Raw genomic sequence first — 20,293 nt, forward strand, 5'->3', positions numbered from 1 at the left:
TCGGTGCTTTCCCTAAAAGTGCCTGCATGTATTCCCATGACTTAACCTGACCTAAACAAACGAAAAATCAACCCCCCTTTTTTCCAATTTACTTCAAAGTAGGGGAAGGGGGTTGGCGATAATCTGTGCTTGACTAGGCGCTTTTAGGGGAAACCGCTGATGTTATTCTTTCCTTTTTCCTTTTGAGTAGACAAATACATTAGGTTGTAGATCAATCTTTCATTGTGATTTTAAAAAATATTTTAATAAAAGTACCCAGGTATATTACGGGTTAGGACAATCGACGAAAAATTTATGTACAACCACAATTTCAATATACAAAATTGCTCCTTTGTAGATTTAAATTAAGTTTTGACACCTATGGTTTGTAAAATTCAATTAAGATTCTATTAGGTTCCCAAATTTTTTTTTTTTTTAAGTACAATTAATATTAATCTAATCTTACCCACCTTAAAGTGGATAATAATTTTTATGGGAAGTAAAGGTGTGTAAAGGGGGGATTTTAAATGCAACCATTTCGTAATTAATTTGCAAATGGCACTTAGAATCCGAATTTCGTTATGAAAATCCTATGTAGGTCTCTTTTCACTAAATTGAACAAAAAGTTGCAAAAGTAAAGGCTGTCGGCTCAGCCGTTAGGCCGTTTTTCGGCTATTTTCCCATAAAAATGTCACAAGCCCTATCTAAACATCATACTCTTGGCCTCTCCTAGCCGTTTACATCTTGTTCTAGCCGGTAGCGACTGCTACTAGAAATTGAAAAAAAAATGGTAATTGGCATCATTAAACACGAAGCCGCTATCGGTTACTTCTACAACTTTTTGTTTAAATTAGGGAAAATAGATCTACCAAAGATTTCGCATGCCAAGTTTCATAACAAAATTCGAATTCTAAGCGACATATGCGCATTGATTACAAAATGGTTGCATCAACCCCCCCCCCCCCCTTAATTTGAGCTCTTTCTTTAATTCTTTATATTGTCTTGTTCCTTTATTCCTGTGAATTCATGTTCAATTATGTAATGCTCTCGTGATAGTTTTTTTGTTGAATTTTTTATTTAGTTGCACAGCTACTTCATATATATAATATACTAGCGGCTACGCCCCTAGAGGCCCCTAGGGCACTTGAGGAGGGAGGAGTCGAATTTGATAACCCAATTTCTTATTTTAGATTTTAAGAGAAAGTACCTACCTATTAAAAAAAATTTTGAAGGTGGAAATTTTTTTTTTTGGAGGGGGTATTTTTTTAAAAAAATTTTTTGGGGGGGAGGGTTAGGGGTGTTCCACCCCCAAAGAAAAGTTATAAATCTTCCTGGGACCTATGAAAAGCTACCCTGTTAAGGAGAACCCGATCAGTTTAGCATTTAGCGAGATCCTTTGGTACAAATAAACAGACAAACAAACAGACACACAGACCAAGATCCTTTTACTTTATTATAAGGACTAGCGGCTACGCCCCTAGAGGCCTCTAGGGGCACTTGAGAAGGAGAGAGTCGAATTTAATAACCCAATTTGAAATTTCTTATTTTAGATTTTAAAAGAAAAAGTAAAAAAAAATTTGGGGGGGGGGGCGAAATTTTTAATTTTAATTAAACAAAATTCAAACAAGTTTTTTTTCGGGGGGGGATTTTTCATTTTTGGGGGTTTGGGGTGTCCCACCCCCCAAGAAGTAGTTATAAACCTTCCCGAGACCTATGAGAAGCTACCCTGTTAAGGAGAACCCGATCGGTTCAGCAGTTAGCGAGATCCTTGGTACAGACACACAAACACCCTGTTACTTTAGTATAAGGATTATCAAACTGTAATACTGAAGACCATGTATAACATAGTATTACACACAATATTCAGCGACTATTAAGATAAAAATCATAGAATTAAAACCAGTTTTGCTTGCCGATACCTTCAGCCCCTCACTTTAATATCCAGAAAGCTGTGTATTAAATTATAAATTGTTAAGTATTTGTTATGTAATACACTTATTGACTGAAATAAATACACCATTTATAAAGTAATATTTTAATTAAAGCGTGGCGACTCTACAATCCTAATATCTCAGTAAGTCTGTCAAGAATTACTTTTTAATATAGTTTTTTTAGCAATGATAATTTATAAATTACTCTAAAATTTTATCTAAGATCGAATTTATTTACCAAAGATTGCATAGGTACAATTCCCCGATCTTGGACGACAATTTCACCATTGGGAAAAGAAATAAAATTTACATAGGTATATTAGGTATAATTTGATAAAATTACATCAGCATTCCGATAATAATATCTCTTAAAATAGGTTGTGTCGCAAGAAATATGATTTAAGGAATAAGAAATTTTCTTGATAAAAATGTCTTCAAATCAATTCAAAATTGAAAGTAAAAATCCTGAGAGGATAATACCACTTTTTGATTTCTACTTCGAAAACCTTTAAGCAATCATTAACATTTTTATTTGTCCTGAATATAATCCGAACAGCAACATCGCAAGCCCTTAAATATTTCTTTTCAGGTGTGCGTTTTACGTGCAAAATCATTACTATAACATATCGAAATAACATTTAAAATTAAAGTCCTTTCTTCCATCACTTCTTGTCTAAATACAACAAAGATGACAAAATCCATAAAAGCAAAGCTCTGAAATGGTAGGACAAGCAATCATTAACACTTGCATCAGAACTGAACAAACATAATATAAATGTATAAGTCTAAGTAAAATAGCAAGTAAATATGGTGACTCGTGCCACGACATGCCAGCAATTTTATTTTGGGTGCTACTCCCTTAGTTTTAGAGATAATTGGGTAAAATCTTTTTGGTTGTGTAACCCCAAGTTTTGGTATCTTTAAAAAAACGGTGACTGGACCACCATTCGCCGCCGCCCCAAATTTTTTTTATTGCATTTCTCGCTGTATTAGGCAATTTGGAATCATTTGCGACAATGTTATTTTTAAAAATTTCCCATTGCAAGTAAACCTGGGACTTCAGTCATTTTTTTCAAATTCTCCTTTATCAAGGTAGATCTTAAATTCAGTGCTTTTATTGTACTTTTAAAGATATTGAAACAAAATCTTTTTGGGTTGGTCAGTAAAATATATTTTTATAAATAACTGCGGCGGTACCGCCGCTGCTGCCATTTACCGCAGTTTTCTGCCGCCGCCAAAAAAAATTTGTTATTGCATTTCTCGCCTAATCAGGTAATTTGGAATCATTTGAAACCTTGTTATTTTTTAGCGGGAGCGGCGGTTTTATTAAAGATACCAAAACTTGGGTTAATTAGTGACACAACTAAAAAGATTTTACCCAATTATCTCTAAAACTAAGGGAGAAGCACCCAAAATAAAATAGTTGGTATGTTGTGGCACGAGTCATCATCCCCCCCACCTTTGTTGCAAAACTGCTTATAGACATATTTACATTTTTAGGACTTATATATAGAGCTGCTTTGCTTATAACATTGTACCTTATCGTAATTGGAATCAAAGGGAGTTATAAATAGTAAAAATCCCTATGTTTTAATGGATGTACAGTCTTTCTGGTAAAGATTATACATTTAGTTGTTTGTTACGCTTCCTAAATCGATACGACAATTGAATAAGTGTGAAGAGCAAACTTTCTGGGTATACATATTACATACGGACGGACGGTTCGGACCCTAATTAAAACTAAAAGTAATAAAAACTACATTATCAACATCTACAAGTAGCGAAGTCAAATCATAGGATGGAAGAAGTATGTTATAATGGAAATGTTCAGTTCACATAACAAAAGAAAAGAGAATTTGCATAAACTCAAAGAAAATCACGAAACCTAAATACCTACCTACAGACAAAGTGAATTAGGTATAGTGTAGCCAAGCTTTAAAAAAAGACAAATATTTTATGAAAAAAATCTGTTAAGTTTTAAAAATATTTATTTATGTTAAAAAAATCGGACTGAGGTACATAGGTAAATAAAAAAAATACTATAGGTAATAATGATCAAATTATAGAACAATGAATTTTTACAGCTTTTAAATCTCATTGACAAATGGTACAAATTTCTATTTTGAGGTATATTATCACATACAATGTTAGATATATCACAAAAAATTGAATCTACAACTAAGATCGAAAACGTCATTTCCCGCCGAATTTTTATTTACCTTTTCTCGTCAAAATAGACAATTTCGAATCATCTGAGACAAAACTAAAATTTAAATGCAAATATTAAAATAATTCATCATATTGTATTATAAACAGCTGTCTGCGGATATAAAACTGTAAATAATAAGATTAATACAATTTTTTTAGCCTTGAGATGCCGAATGGATCTAATGTCAAACATGCCATCTTCTTTACACAACTTTGGATTTCACCTCCTATTGTGTTTGCACACACAGACGAGCTAACATCTCTAAAAATCACCTAAAAATTAAAATAGTTCATACCAAAAAGTGTTAATTTTTTTTTGCAAAATTGCCACAGTGATACTTCCACACAAAGTACTTTGTATAAAAAAAAACTTGTTACGTGTTAATAACTCAAATCTCAAAGTAATAAAAGTCAGGGAGTAAGGGAGGGGACAATGGGCAATTAATTCAATTTAAGAGTTTTCGCTGAAAAGCAATGAAAACCAGATTTATCCAGAAAATATGACCAAAATTTTAAGGGATCATGGTAATATAATTTCTCGTATTTATTTAAATCCGGTGGATAGGAACCGGTTCTCATCCATACGAAAAAACTATGTCTAGCATCGTATTATATCAAGCTTTCTACGAATATAAAAATGTACAATCATAAGATTAAAACCAGTTTTTTAGCCCGCGCCTTCGGCACCTCGGGGCTAAAAAAACTGGTTTTAATATTATAATTGTACATTTATATCCGTGGAAAGCTGTTTATAATACGATGCGAGAAATAACTATTCTTGTATTCATTTGAATCCGGTGGATAGGAACCGGTTCTCATGAAGACGAAAAAAACTATGTCTAGCATCGTATTATATCCAGTTTTCTACGAATATAGAAATGTACAATCATAAGATTAAAACTAGTTTTAATCTTATAATTGTACATTCTACATCCGCGGAAAGCCGTTTATAATACGATACAAGAAATAACTATTCTCGTATTCATTCGAATCCGGTGGATAGGAACCGGTTCTCATCCATACAAAAAAACTATGTCTAGCATCGTATTATATCCAGCTTCCTACGAATATAAAATGTACAATCATAAAATTAAAACCAGTTTTTTACTCCCTGAATATTAGTACTAAAAGTTAAGCCAGAAATAAGAGTAGGTAGTGTTATGAAAATTAGGTTACCATATTAATTTATACTCCAACTCTGCTAATTATGTGCTATTAGAAACAAAATCAAAAGTGCAACTTAAAACCTACCTAATATCTCTTTCCACAGACATAGCTTTTGTGTGGATCTTGATTATGTTGTAACGTCCATTCAGGTCAGGTAGGGAAAATTTGACCTTACGTTCCAATCAACCAGGTCTCATAAGGTCAGGATTCCAGGGTGTCTGGCCTGTTTGTTACCTCCAATACCTGGGATAATGAATTTTGTGAAAATTAAGAGTATTGTGTATTTGTAATTGGCTGAATAAAGTTTTGATGGGCAAGTTATCTTCACATTTTTTTTATTCAAGCAATAGCTGCCCTTGCACTTCCTCTGAATGAAAAATATAACGAGCAGATAAATAAATTGGCTTGTACCTATAAATATATGTATTACATTATGAAAAGGGAGGGGGCGGATGTGACACTTATAAAATCCAAATCTTAACATTAAAAGAAATCAACTTGGACTAAAATTTTGCAGGACAGTCGCTTTAATTAGGTACCTACATTGTAAAACTATGAAGAAACTAGGGATGGGAATCCGTCGAATTTTTGGGCCGGATTCGGATTCCGGATTCTGAAGGAATCCGTCAAAAAAAGTGACGGATTCTTGCGGATTCCGGATTCTTATTTTTGGCGGATTCCGGATTCGGATTCCGGATTCTAGCAGTATTTTAAAAGGCCGTCCGTCACAGAGGGATAGCTTTTTTCGTTAATTTATCACTATGTTACTTGGTTGAAGCCTTGATTTGTTTAAAGTGTTGACTTCCAGCATAACTAAAACATTTACATCACATTAGTAATTATTAAAATTTGTTATGTAGAAATTTTTTTTTATCTTTGCCTTCAAACAGAGGGAGTTGTAAGAAAAAGAAGGTAATTTTAGCCTACCAATTTAGAATCCGGAATCCGCTATAAAAAACGGATTCCGGATCCGGATTCGGATTCCAAAATTGGCCAAAAATTGGGCGGATTCCGGATTCGGATTCCGGATCCGGATTCCCATCACTAGAAGAAACGGCGGCAAAACCACCGCTTCCCATGACACAAAAGTTTATCTCAGATCATTCAAAATTGTTTGATTTGGCAATAAAAGACAAAAAATATTTATGGCGGGAAACAGCGGTTTTTGGTGAAAACCGCGGTTCCGTTGACATTCCTTTACAGTTCCACGAATCCACAGTGTACCTCTTTAAATCAACTGCCATGCAAAATTTCAGTGCTTTAACTCTTTTTTAGTTGAGTTCATTAGACTTTTAGTTTTGGTTTTAAATACAGGGTGCACCACATAAATCCGGACTTTTTCTTATTTTTAAACAAATAAACATAAAATCGTCAATTTTAAAGATTTTATTGAATTTTAAAAACTGGGAAGCAACCTAGGTATATGACTATTAGATTATCTAATAAAATCGCCGCCAGCCTCAATCACCGCCTCTACCCGCCCCCTGAACCGCCCGCCGACCCTGGTCACCATGTCCCTGTTCAAACAGGAAAAGATCTCCATGATAGAAGCAATAAGAGAGGTCTTTTTGGTATGGGCGCGTGTATTGGTTCATGCTTTAATGGCGCTCGAGGCCCAAAAGTCCATTGGATTAAGATCGGGGCTGCTGAGAGGCCACATCTCCTTAAGGAGTGAGTAACAGCAAGATCCAAATTAACCTATCTTTAAAGCTACCTTTTGACACGGCAGCTCTCATTTGGGCCACAATTAAGCTAGAACAACGTTTTATACCTTTTTCAAAATGGCACTAAGATTAAGATAGGGTTTTCAGTGCAATACATAGTCTGAAACGAGTTTCAAGGTTCCATATGGGCCCCTGAAGTCAAGAACCGAGATTTTTGACGTTTTTGACATCTTAAAATCTACCACGATCCACTTTGTCGGAGTACTACAGCCAAGTCAGCTTGGATAGAATTAGAGAGCTCTAGTCTTTTCTAGAGTTTTCACTAGGTATCTGATAGTATATCCAGCAAGTTTCATTAGCCCATCTCACATACAGATGGGCTGAGGTCAGATTAAGTAGGCCAAAGTCATAAATCAATGGTAATTTATCTGCGCAATTCGAATCTGCCTTGTTGAACATATGCACGGCCAGCACGGCGTACACGTCCTACATAGTTCAAAGATTTTCATGGGCAAAAAGGTCATTACCTAGGTATTACCTAAGCTTTTTATAGTGGGGTCAAACATCCTGATTGGTCAAGTAGTTTTGCGCTATGGCCGGGCCGTTTAAAAAAAAGTCCGGATTTATGTGGTGCACCCTGTAGTGCCACACCCGCCTCCCCCTTTACATAAATATATTAACAATTTGGCTTAATATTTATTTTCAAGATAAAACCATTAAGGCTAACCAAAAATCTTAACATAAATAAGTATCAGGGATCTTAAGAGATAACACAATGTACAATAAATTGATGAAAAAGTTGAAAAGTTTAGACACCAAACGATCACAATTAAAAATAGGATCAAAAGTTTTTAAGCTAACGAATGAGATAATGTGGTTTTTTAAAATTTGGATACCAGTGTAACTTGGGAGTACAATGACCCCTTCCTCCATTAATTTATAAGTATCAACTTAATAACTAGATGGGTACCTCAATTCAATATTTACTCTAACAAAAAAGGAAAAATACTTGAATTAGGTAGGTATATATCAGCATATCTGCTAGTTTGTGTATAAAAAAAGCATATAAAATGACCACTCACATTAATATTTCCTCTGGAATCAAAACCATCCAACTGATTGTTCTTGCGTAGTTCTCTTACATCTCTAGCTCCATCGTCAAACCTAAATTATGTTTAAGTTAAAAATACACATAAGTTTTTTACGATGTAGATAGATAGATATTTGTTTTGTAGGTATAATCTAATTCTAAAGTTTAATTTAATCTATATTCGTTATTTATCGCATCGTATTAAAGACACCTTTCTGCGGATATCAAATTGAAAACATATTAGATTAAAATCAATTGAGTTAGTTACAGGGTTTGGCTAACAGAGCTGGTAAAATCCTATCATTTTTAAAAGCGAAGTTTTCTAAAATTAGGGTCGGTCCGTCTGTCCGTAATGGTTATTTTCGTTTTATTACACATTTAGAATTGTCCAATCAATTTCGAACATGATGTTTAGAAAGCATTGCAACTCTATAACTGTTACCAGAAAGACTGTACGTCCATTTTTAACATGCTTATAGCTTATTTTTAATCTTTTTGACAAACTTTTGTATAATATAGTTATTAGAATAGACATGTTAGAATTATCCTATCGATTTCAAACTTTGCATGGTGATTCCTATGACAGTTAGATACGATTTAGAAAGCGTTGCAACTCTATATTCGTTACCAAAAAGTCCATACATCTTTGCTGATTTCTTTTTGCATTTTAACAACTTTTTTTAGAATAATGATTCTTAGAACAGGTAAAGTATTATGAGCGAGGCAACTATAAAAGAATGTCCTTTTCTTTATCCTATATTTCATGTAAATTAAAAATGCTGATTCTTTAAAGGTGCTTAACAATACTTGCTTTCTTTGGTGCCATGCACTCTGTCCATGGATAGTAAAGTTAAAATAATTCTAATATAATGTTCAATTATAATAATTTGGCGGTTCCTTGAAGGTATAGAGCAGTCCAGAACTAGAAAGTTTATAAATTCCAATAATACAAATGGAATTAATTACCTTTATTTTTCTATAAAAATGTTGGTTGGTTGTTTTTACTTTTGAGTTACATTTATTCTTCTGAAATAAAAAAAAAATCCTGTTTTATCTAAAATTCAACATTATATTAAAGAATTATTTAATTGTGTAAATCTTACGATTCCAATAAGTAATAAACTGATTGAGTTGCTCTCAATAGATGCTACAATTGAGAGTGAGGAGTGAGTTCGACATTGCCCCCCCCCCCCCCCTCCAAACGAACCCAAGGGCCGCCATTCCTTATAATAAAGTAAAAGTTAATCTATCTGTATGTCTCGCTAGCCGTTGAACATTTTGACATCTCTCACAAAAAAAAGAGCTGTCGAATATGGACAGATATAACCATTCAAATTTTGCTTATAATAAGTTTTGCGGAGCCGCCAAATTTTGCTGGAGCTGGAGCCGTAATTTTAGTTAAAAGACGGCTCCGGACTAGATAAATAAAGAGATTTTTTAAAAATTATAATTTTCAGTTTTTCAAGTCCATTTTTATCAAAAATTTTACTTTTAGAACCTTCAAAAGTCAAAAGTAGACGTGGGAAAAAAATATGTCGAGTTTTTCTTGATGTTAGGTTGGAGCCGGAGCCGCACCAAAATTAAACGCTTCCGCAACGCTCCTTGTAATAATTAACAAAATAATGTGAATATATTGTTTTCAAAAACGTCATTCATAGCTTTAGACTGTAGCCTGTAGCAGACAATTATCAATAAATCATAGGCATAATATCAGCTGACACCAAAGTTGCCAGATTTACCAATTAATTATAAAATAAAATAAAACAATGCTATTAATCAATGTCGTTATTGAAAAATGTATTTTTTTTTAAATTATTTTTTACGTGTAAAAATTAAAATGTAATTTAATCTTAAACTCAGATAATTTGACAACTCTGTTTATTGTTTAGAGAAAAAAATTCAGCGAACAACAGAAAAACTGATCGAATCATAGCGGCCAACTTTTGAATTAAAAAAAAAATATTTTATTTTCATTTTTATTTAAAAATTTACAGTGAAAGGCGGGAGTTAAATTAAATAAAAATAATATAGTTAGAGTACTTATCATATTTTTAAAAACAATAAAAAGTAATTTTGGAAACCATGATGAAAATTATTTATCCCATTCTCCTTTTACCCCCCTCCCCCTCCAATCCTCAAATCCTATTGGCTAGCCAATAGGAACTCGATTATTTTAGCTAAAACATTTTTTTTCGCAATTTAAATAACAGAAAAATAACTAATTTACGTCGTATAATTATATAAAATTACTTTTATATAAAAAAGATGACATTATAATATTAATTTTTAATACGACTGAACCACTAGAAAAAGTCAGAATCACCATTTTGTAATAAAAAAGAGCATTTTCCTTTAACCCCTCATTCAATATAAAATTTAGTGCAATAAAGACATGCCAAAAAACTATCTCTTTTGCAAGATTTTGATATTATCGCATTATTTCAATTTCAAAAGAAAGCCCATATTATACCCAATAGCGTCTAGTACATAAGTTTTCTTGATTTTTTGTTTAAAAGTAATTATCTTAAATTTTTCCCGTTATTTTACTGTCAAAAAAAATTAAAGAGAAATAGTCAAAAAAAATTTTTTATATTTTTTTCATAAAAATCAAATTAAGAGGCTAAACTAAAAAAATGCCTTTCGATGCTGCTTATATTAACCCCTTCTAAACCACTGTTAAGTTATGAATTAGATTCTCAATCACTTTAAATGTAAATAAAAACAGCCATAATCCTATAAAGACTACTAAAAGACCTTTTAATAAAAAAAAGCATCAAACCATCAAGGTACCTCTTTAAAAGTTTTCTTTATATGGAGAATTTAATCAGTTTGATAGTTAGCGAGATCATAATGGACAAAAATTTATTTACTAATTTTAAAAATAGGTCAGTCGAAATTAATGGCTGATTTAATAATTCATTGTAAAGATTCTATTGGCAAAAGAATACTTCAACTTAGTTTGTCTGAAGTGCCTTAAAGGATATGAAATCTATATAAGGGGGATATGTTATTCTCGTCTACTATTTAAGACAGACGGATAAATTTGCTCTATATATTTCACTTTGTCAGTCGTCTATGTATTGTTCTTGTTATATATGATATTTAATTTCTTTGAAAATTTGTATTTTTCTCAGCTGCTATTAATGAAAGACTGCTGAAATTGTGTAGATTCATCAAGCAACCGATGTCAGCTTATACCAATAACGAAATTAATTCGGACAGAAATCACGAAACCTCAACGTTTTTCCAGCTGTCGTTGGGGGGCAACACATCGTAAAATTGACGACCTCTCCATTTGCCCCCCAAAAATTATTTTATGTTTATTTTCCTTGTTGGTTTTATCTTATTCCTGGACCGATGTACTCTTATAGTAAATGATTAGATGATGGTCTGTCTATTTTTCTGCTCATTTTTTCATCTGCTTGGATTTTTTGGTCTTTCTATTCAAGATCATTGCTACTCAGTTAAAAAGAAGGACACATATAAAGTACGGAAAGTTGCAACTCAAGATCTTCCTTCCAATTCGTGTAGAGAAACATAATTAGGGAAAACTATAAGGAAAAAGGATATTATTTTCTCTATGGGGAAAACAAATTTAGGTTTGAGGCCAACAACTTTGTTCACTAGTATCAAAGTCCAGTAACTAATTTTATTTGTTCGTTAGTCTGCATAGCTATTGGCCATGTTACAAAAGACAAACTTATTATTTAGAAAAGATTACCATGTTTATTGTTTAATAATCACATATTCTCTCTCTTTCTTTTTTTTTATGACCCCAATTAACATATGCTCTATTGTTAACTTTTCCATTTGTCAACCCATGATTTCTTTCTGCTTTCTTATGGATAATGTCATCCTTGTTTTTTTACTTTATCTGAACGAAAAAAACAACTAATTTTTTATAATATTTGTCAACAAAAATTCTAAATTCTAAATATATTTGTTCATTTATGTGGGTGTAGTGGGAGGGAGTGGTTGGGTGTGTGACACTGGGTGTGTACATAAGAATATGTGTTTGTGTATGAGTTAATCAAATTTAACCATCTGTTTACATCTCACATTAGTTTTAACAAACTTTATACATATCACACAAAAAAACCTATTACAGCAAAAACAGCATAATTTGATTTTTACACTGCAAATTATGAAGTTTTTCAGATTTAGGAAAATTTACTTCAGAATTTCTTGTTCATAAGCTCCTTTTTTTTCGGGGGGGGGGGGGGATGGACATTTTTATTGGGAGGGTGGGAATATGCTCCCCCAAAATAGTTAAAGACCTTCCTTGGACCCATAACAAGCTTTTGTAAATGAGAACCATATTAGGTTAGTTAATGACTTTATTTATCCTTATATGAAAGTAACAGGATGTCTATCTATCTACATATGTATAATGTGTAAGTCTGTCTGTGCCGCTAACCGCTAACCGCTCAACCAATCATGATTCTTTTTTACAATGTAGCTCCTCATAGGTACTAGGAAGGTTTATTGCTATTTTGAGAAGGTAACCACCATCCTCGTAAGAGATATCGCCCTAGAAAAAATGATTCTCCTTGTTACTCCCCCCCCCCTCACCGTAAGTGCCCCTAGAGGCTACTAGGGGCGTAGCCGCTAGTATGTACATTTACATTAAGGTATGACAGGGGAAAATGTATAAATCTTAACTAAAACTGATGATAGGTGTACTCTGTAAGATAAATGATTATATCTCAACTAAATTATATTCCGTGTGTATCTTTATATTTACACAATTTGAGGTATTGTTAATGTAAAATAAAATAAAATATCCACACACAAAAATTGAGACGTCTATCTTCAATAACAGCCAAGAATATAACCTAGACTATAGACTAAACTTTGTATTTTTAATTTCCGCCAATAAACAAAAAAGGCATTGTCATCTCATTCCCTGGATGATTTATGATGATAGGATAATTTAGACTCCAATTTTGTTCAGTATATATTTTTGAAACAGGGGTCTTCTACACCTCGATTTTTACAAGTATTTCAAAAGATATTTATTTACTAGAATATACAGAATAATGAGATTTAGAACCAAAATTAAGAAGCTTTTTAGAAGCGATAGTTTAGTGGTTGGTTACTTACCATTGTACTATTAAAACTTATGTACAATCTCAGTCTACTGGTTCTCTGTGATCTAATTTCCACTACATAGGTTTGTCTTACTTACATTCAGTATAATTTAATTATCTTCCCTTTTTCCCTTTTGGTTGTACTATGGGTTTTTGGGGGTAAAATTTATACAAAATTGAGTACCAATATTTAACTAGGATATATCTGTTTGTCTGTCTGAGGGTCAAAACATCGCTCACAGAGGGATTCATGTTTTTGTACGGTTTTGCTATGTATCAAGTAACTTGATGTATTGTGTCTGTCTGTAGAGATAGATTTAAAAATGAACCCCTTAAAAATATTGATCAATTTTTCTTTTTAATATCCCCCCCCCTCCTCAAGTGCCCCTGGATGCCTCCAAAGGAGTAGCCACTAGTTAATAAATAAACGACCAACTTTTGGTGATTCTAGACCATTGGGAGTTATGCAGAGTGATGTAACAATATTCCCTGTATCTATCATCATATTTTCAATATTTTATATTACATCCAGGGATCTTAGGGGATAAGACATTCCAGTGATGTACATCCCCAATGATGATAAACAATATTCCCTGTATCTATCATCATATTTTCAATATTTTATATTACATCCAGGGATCTTGGGGGATAAGACATTCCAGTGATGTACATCCCCAATGATGATAAATAATATTCCCTGTATCTATCATCATATTTTCAATATTTTATATTACATCCAGGGATCTTAGGGGATAAGACATTCCAAGATTAGCTGATGTACATTCCGTATGATGATAATCAAGATTACATAAAAGTACCCAACGTAGAAGAAAACGTATTTATAAAACTTTGGGTCCTGTATATTTTACATTCCATTGTCCCTCCCTCTCTGGTAACATCTTAATATATCAATATCTAAATGTAAATATAAACAAGCATGACAGCATCCATTAAAGTGAAGATTGAGAAATCAACAAGATATAATCAGAACAGTAGCAACTATAAGCTTGTATCGCTTTTAATTTAAAAAGCAGAAAAAAGATTGATGTTTATTTGTAGTAAAATTTTGCAAGTATATTTAGGATATTTTAGTAAAAAAATAAAGGTACTAAGAAAGAGAGGGAATGTCTGATTGAGCCAATAGGAGAATCGCATCGGAATTTACATTGGATCTCATTGGTTGAAATTGTGTACACATTTTGCTACAAAGGCATGTTTTTTTTCATTTCATACATACATAAAAGTCAGCTGTAAACAGTATATTTTCTTAGTAGAAAGCTTTGCGGAATCAGAATTAATTGCCCAAAAATTTCGTTTAAATTTGAAAGCTTAGTAACGAGGTGGATTCTTAAAAAAAAAGTTAGGATGGCTACTCGCTGGTGAGGCAAAATTATTTTTGTGAAAAATCCTCCAAAATCGAATAAAAAAATTTACAAAAATTAAGTAAAATCTTAAAGGGTTATTAACATATGATTTTGTTTAATTTTTGTAGATTTTTAATGTGCTTTTGGATGATTTTTCACAAAAATAATTTTGCCTCACTATCGAGTAGCGAGTCTATAATTTCTTAAGAATCCACATCAGCTTGAGTCGAAAGTAAACAATACTTGTGTCTGCTAGAAATGTTCCTTCTTAGATTTGACGAAAAAAGGGTTCAGAATATGCTTCTATTCTTCTATTTCTATTAGTAAAAATTATTGAGTTACTATGCATTCCAGACAATATCTAGTTTTTACAGAAGTCTTGATGGATGTTTTAACTATATATATCGATAGGAGCGTGCCTAAATTATACATATTTCAAAGTTCAATTTCTGCTTATTGGAACTTAGTAAAGCATTTAATGATAATAAAAAAAATTGATGAAATCCACATAAAGTATTAAATGAAATGTTTCCCTGAATGTCTATGTATCTTTTAAGATCTTCACAACTGTACAGCATATATTCAGGTCTGTAAGAGCTTTTTTCTGACATCTTTGGTTTTTTTTGGATATATTATTTTTTCTTGTAACCATACATATATGGTGTCAAAAAAATTATAAACCATTATGTTAATAGTAAGAGTTACTAAGCTTTACCGAGTTTACCTAATTATCACAGGAGTTATCATGCAACAAATCTTGGTGACAACAGATGTAACTGTCAATTTCAATTTAAACCTGAAATATGTCATAAAAGTTTTTAAAGAGGAAGAAAACGACATGTTTATTATGAAAGTATGGCTTTTCTGGTAAAGCTAGCTATTACATAGGTTTAAAATCAATAGGATAGTTTTAACAATTTCCCCATAAGAACTAAAACAAATATGATATTACACTCACGTAACTTTTTATTCCCCTACTAATCTTATGTGTGAATTGGAGCTTAAGAAATTTAATTATTGAATTTATTTATGGGCAGATTTGAAATGTGAAGCTTCTCTACAAGTTACACTTGTTGGTGTGTTTGATTGTCAGTATATCTTTTTGTTACACTTACTTTCATATTCTAATCTACAATAATTATCCGCCCCCTTTTGTTCTTTTTTAAATAGTGGTTTCGCCCCTTGACTCTAAAAGCTTTTTAATTTAAATGAAAATGATATTTTTTTCTTTTTCCTAAATGGGATATTTTTGCCGGAGCCATATCTTTAAGTCCCTCATCTAGCCTAAAACCTGCCCTGAATGAGTATCAAGGTTTCCAGAGAATTATAGACCGAACCTAGTCTAGCCGTTTATGAGATACAAGCATGCACACATCTACTGAAATATGAGTATTATTGGTTGCGCTCTAGCATCTAGGGGCACTGTACTCAGAGTAGAGACATGGTGCATGGAAATAGCCTAAAACCATCCCAGGATACATAAAGCTTCCCTAAACTTAAAGTGAGAACTCAACCCATCCAGTGATAAGCGAGATCTTAAATGACAGACAAAACAATCTTACTACTTTATATAAAAGGATGAATATCAATCTATGAAAAGTGAAGAAAAAAGTCTGAACTGTACTTTTTATTTTGAATGGAGGAGGAGCATTGAAAATTGGTTGTCAAGCCCATCCTTTTGTAATATTTATAAGGGGGGCTACAAAAACTATAAATCTGTCATTTCTTAGAATTTTTTTAAGACAAGTTATATTAAACCTTTTTGGAATCGATGCTATTCTTAAGTCACCCGTGTTTATCCTTCCAGTTTTTTCAATAAATTATAAATTTATATATAGTCCCAATATATAATAAACAATATTACCCCTACAGTAGATGAAAATTCTTGGCTGAAAAGTCTAAAACAATCAATATAAATCAAATCAATGTACCCAAAGTTTTTAAGCCAACACATGAGAGAACATTGGGTTTCATATTAATTTACAGTCTAGTAGTTCCTCCCTACTGTAAGTAACAGAATTTTATACAAACTGAACTTTATTTATGATATTTGTAGAACGGCTATTCTTAGAAAGGGAAAACATTTCATACTAAGAAATTGTTTTATATCAAATATTATATATGAGAGAGAAATAGAGAGAGAGAGAGAACCAGCTTATAGGGATCTTAAGCGACAAGACATTGGCCGAAATATTTATGTACCAACTAGATTATTACATTCCAATTATGAAAAACAAAAGCATCCCCTATAGATTGATACTATTGGTTGGAAAGTGGACACTCTTAGTTCGGATAAAAAAAAATCAATAAAAGCACCCAAAGTTTCAGAGGTAATTAAAACTTTGGGTACTTGTGTGTTTTTCAGTCTAATGTCCACTCTTTCCCTGCAGATAACAGGTCTAGGGATATTCCTTGGGGGTGTGAATTTACTTCCGCAAATCCTTTTATATAAAGTAGTAAGATTTTTTTTGTCTGTAACAAAGGATCTTGCTAACCGCTAAACCTATAAAGTCCTTCTTTACAATAAAGCTTCTTATAGTTCCTGAGATGGTTTTAGGCTATTTTGTTTTTATAAATAAACCGGGGTATGGTTTTGGGCTATTTTTTTGCCCCTCCACATCCTTTTGAATGTAGAGCCTCTAGATGCTAGGTGTATCACATAGGAAAATCACAATAGCCGCTTATCATTTTAACACCACAAACATCCACTTCCCCTTGGCTTCATTATTACGAATAAACGATCCCATTTAACATTTAGCTGTGTGACTTTTTGCAAATAAACCAACCTCGAAATGACACTTTATCGTCAGATCCAACAGCCAAAGATACCTAAGCGGAGCCAATCTCCCCTTTAATATCAGAATAACCGTAGTTTCAGATTAAAAAACACTGAACAGACAAGCCTACTCTAGATAACTTTTTTGACTGGAACAAATAACTGTGCAATTGCATGGTAAGGAGTTGCACCTTTTTTAGGCCAAATCACTATTCTAACTATTAATGCCGCAGCAGTAGTGAACATTTTAAACGTCTTTTAATTATGACGCAGTTTTGAGCCTAGATTCAAACCCGTCACTTCATCGACGACAAGGGGATGCGCCACGTCTATGCGTAACTGATTGAACACCAGTCCTAGGATTTATTTAATCAAGTTAGAGATTACTATGTTAGAATGGGTATAATTTAATTTCATTATTCAATACAAACAATTACGCATTTGCAATCAATCAATCACTGTCTCTGCTTATACGTACATGTTAACAATCTAATTATTTGTTTACACCATGTAGTTTTCGATATCAACATTTGCAGTGTCCATTAATTCTATGCTATTTAATAGCCAAGCTACTCTACAAGATATTGAATCAGTCTTTTCATATATTAATTGTAGCTAATCAAGCCAAGCTTTTCTACAAACAAGATTGGTTCGTTTGTCCGTCCGTGACGGATTGCTCTGACCATTTATTCAGGAATGTTATAATTGTCTTCTCAATTTTATAATTTGCATGATGATTCCTAAAACAGTTGGGAACAATTCAGTAAGTATGGCAACTCCATAATTTTTGTAAAAAAAACCTTGACCAAAAAAAATTTGAAAAGCAGTTTTTTTTAGATTTCCAGGCTAATTTCTTATGATAAGAACCTTTAACAATCCTAGAAACCAGGAACATTTTTCTCTGATCTCTATCAAGTCCAGTAAACAAATATGAAAATACGATCAACAGACTTAGCTAAATGCTTATGCAATAGATTTAATACCCTAGATGATCCGTCATAAATAATAATCTAACCAATTGTTTAGCAGATTCACAACTTTTCAGTGACAAATGTTTTGGACGATATAATTCATAAACAATAACTGCCCTTTCGTTCCTCGTTCCAAAATGGGTTTACATTCTTACAAATAATATGGTCAGACTGTTTCTTCACTGTGTTCTTATTGGTCTATTTTACTGCTAAGGGATCTAGAACTACTATATTTATTGCTTATGTTATGTTCACAAATTCTGCCTTTGAATATTTGAAGCAGCTTATAGTGCCACTTAAAATGACGAAATGACGTCATACAATACAATTGACCAATTATTGGCCAGTATACATGTTACCATTGGTCAATCAAATGTATACTGGCCTATTATTGGTCAGTTGTATTGTTTGCCATCTTTTTTTATTAGGAGTATAACCTGCTTCTGAATATTCTTGTTAAAATTACTCTTTCTTTCAAGTTTGATTAATTTATATTGATTGAATAAAACAGTTTAAGATTTTATCAAAGGGAATATAAACAAATATACAATATGAATGAAGTTGGATAGTGGATTAACTATACCCCACCCCTCCCTTGTTTGTTATTTTTTTTTAACTAGGACGTCCAAAGTTTCTTTTTTTTTCTTTAAGGGGGGGGGGTAGAAATTCTTTTAGAGGAGGGCTAGATATCCCTTTACTCCCCCCCCCCCCCACCTTAGACGTCCTTGTCAGAGAGTACTAATGAATATAAAAAACGCAGATATTGTTAGAGATTCTAGCATACCCTTATAAAATTTTTCCTACAGCTGGCTAATACAACAACGATACCCTCCATCCTCCAAGTAGTCTATTTCCATTTCTGAATTATCATTTTATCAGGGGGGATGAGGTGGGGGTGATCTACTGACAAATTGGAGATACTGCCATGAAAACATTTCTTCAACCTGTGAATTCCATTACTAATACAAACAATTGGTTGTTGAGCTTTATTAAATTTATTCAACATCCTGTTGATCTTTGATGTCGATATCATAGTGACTCAAGAATGTAGTTAAAATCTTCAGGGACAAGACAATGGAAGTTAAAATGATATAAATCCCTAATAATGAACCACAAAACTTACCCTTCTGCAGCTTAAAATTATAGAATAATAAGTCTGGGCTTTTGAACTAACCTATACATTTTTTAAAGTACCTTAAATTCAAGCCACTGAATGAGATAACGTGCTTACTAAGAAAACTTTGGGTATTATTTCAATTTACAGTCCAATTTCCCCTACTTCCCTAAGTAAAAACGGTTTAAATATTTAGGTAAATCTATCTTCTATATAAATATGATTATTCAATCTTAGTAAATGCAAGATTTTAGTTTTAAGGAATTTTACTACTTTTCCTTCCAAGACGTGATTCTTTAACAAAACAAGGATGACAACATCCATAAAAGCGAAGCTCTGAAACGGTTGGAAAATAGGGCATTAACATTTGTATAGTGTCAGAACTAAATAAACAGAATATAAATGTATAAGAGTCGAAGCAAAATTGTAAGCAAATTTGTTGAAAAATTGCTTGATGCAGGATAATGTTTAAGGCCATACTTACATTTTTAGGACTTGATTATAGAGTTGCTTCGCTCACAATATTGTACTTTGTTGTCCCAGAAATCAGTATACCATAAATCAATCGGATAATTAGATCATATAAAAATGTTGAAACGATTATAGAGATGCTTTGCTTTCTAAATTTTATCTAACTACTACAGGGATCATCATGCAAAATTTGAAATCGATAGAACAATTCTAACGTGCCTAAATTAAGGAAAAAAGCTATTCGTCAGGGACGGACGGACAAACCCTAAAAAGATAAAAATTCATAATGTTGATGGTGCAGCCGTTATATAACAATAAAATAATGATAAAGAGATGATTCCTTGATTTATGTGGCAAAATTATTATAAATTAAATATTATCTTTATTAACCAGAGACAGGAATTATCCTGTTAAACTTAGAAGCCTTGTGCTGGGCTATAAGTTTCAGTCGACGCGAAAATATGTCAT

The 20,293-nt window shown here is 32.5% G+C and overlaps 1 long non-coding RNA gene across 1 annotated transcript; it reads right to left on the bottom strand.

Annotated features, from left to right (window-relative positions):
* Window positions 1-3,880: 3,880 nt before the first annotated feature.
* On the bottom strand, window positions 3,881-9,072 carry LOC145322082 (uncharacterized). Its single transcript, XR_013880501.1, has 4 exons — window positions 9,006-9,072; window positions 8,032-8,113; window positions 5,370-5,528; window positions 3,881-4,391 (listed from the first exon to the last, which is right to left on the bottom strand). It is a non-coding gene; the product is annotated as an uncharacterized LOC145322082 (long non-coding RNA).
* Window positions 9,073-20,293: the final 11,221 nt, after the last annotated feature.

The sequence above is a fragment of the Acartia tonsa genome, chromosome 6 (assembly GCF_053477335.1).
Source record: "Acartia tonsa isolate MP-2025a chromosome 6, ASM5347733v1, whole genome shotgun sequence".
NCBI classification, from domain to species: domain Eukaryota; kingdom Metazoa; phylum Arthropoda; class Copepoda; order Calanoida; family Acartiidae; genus Acartia; species Acartia tonsa.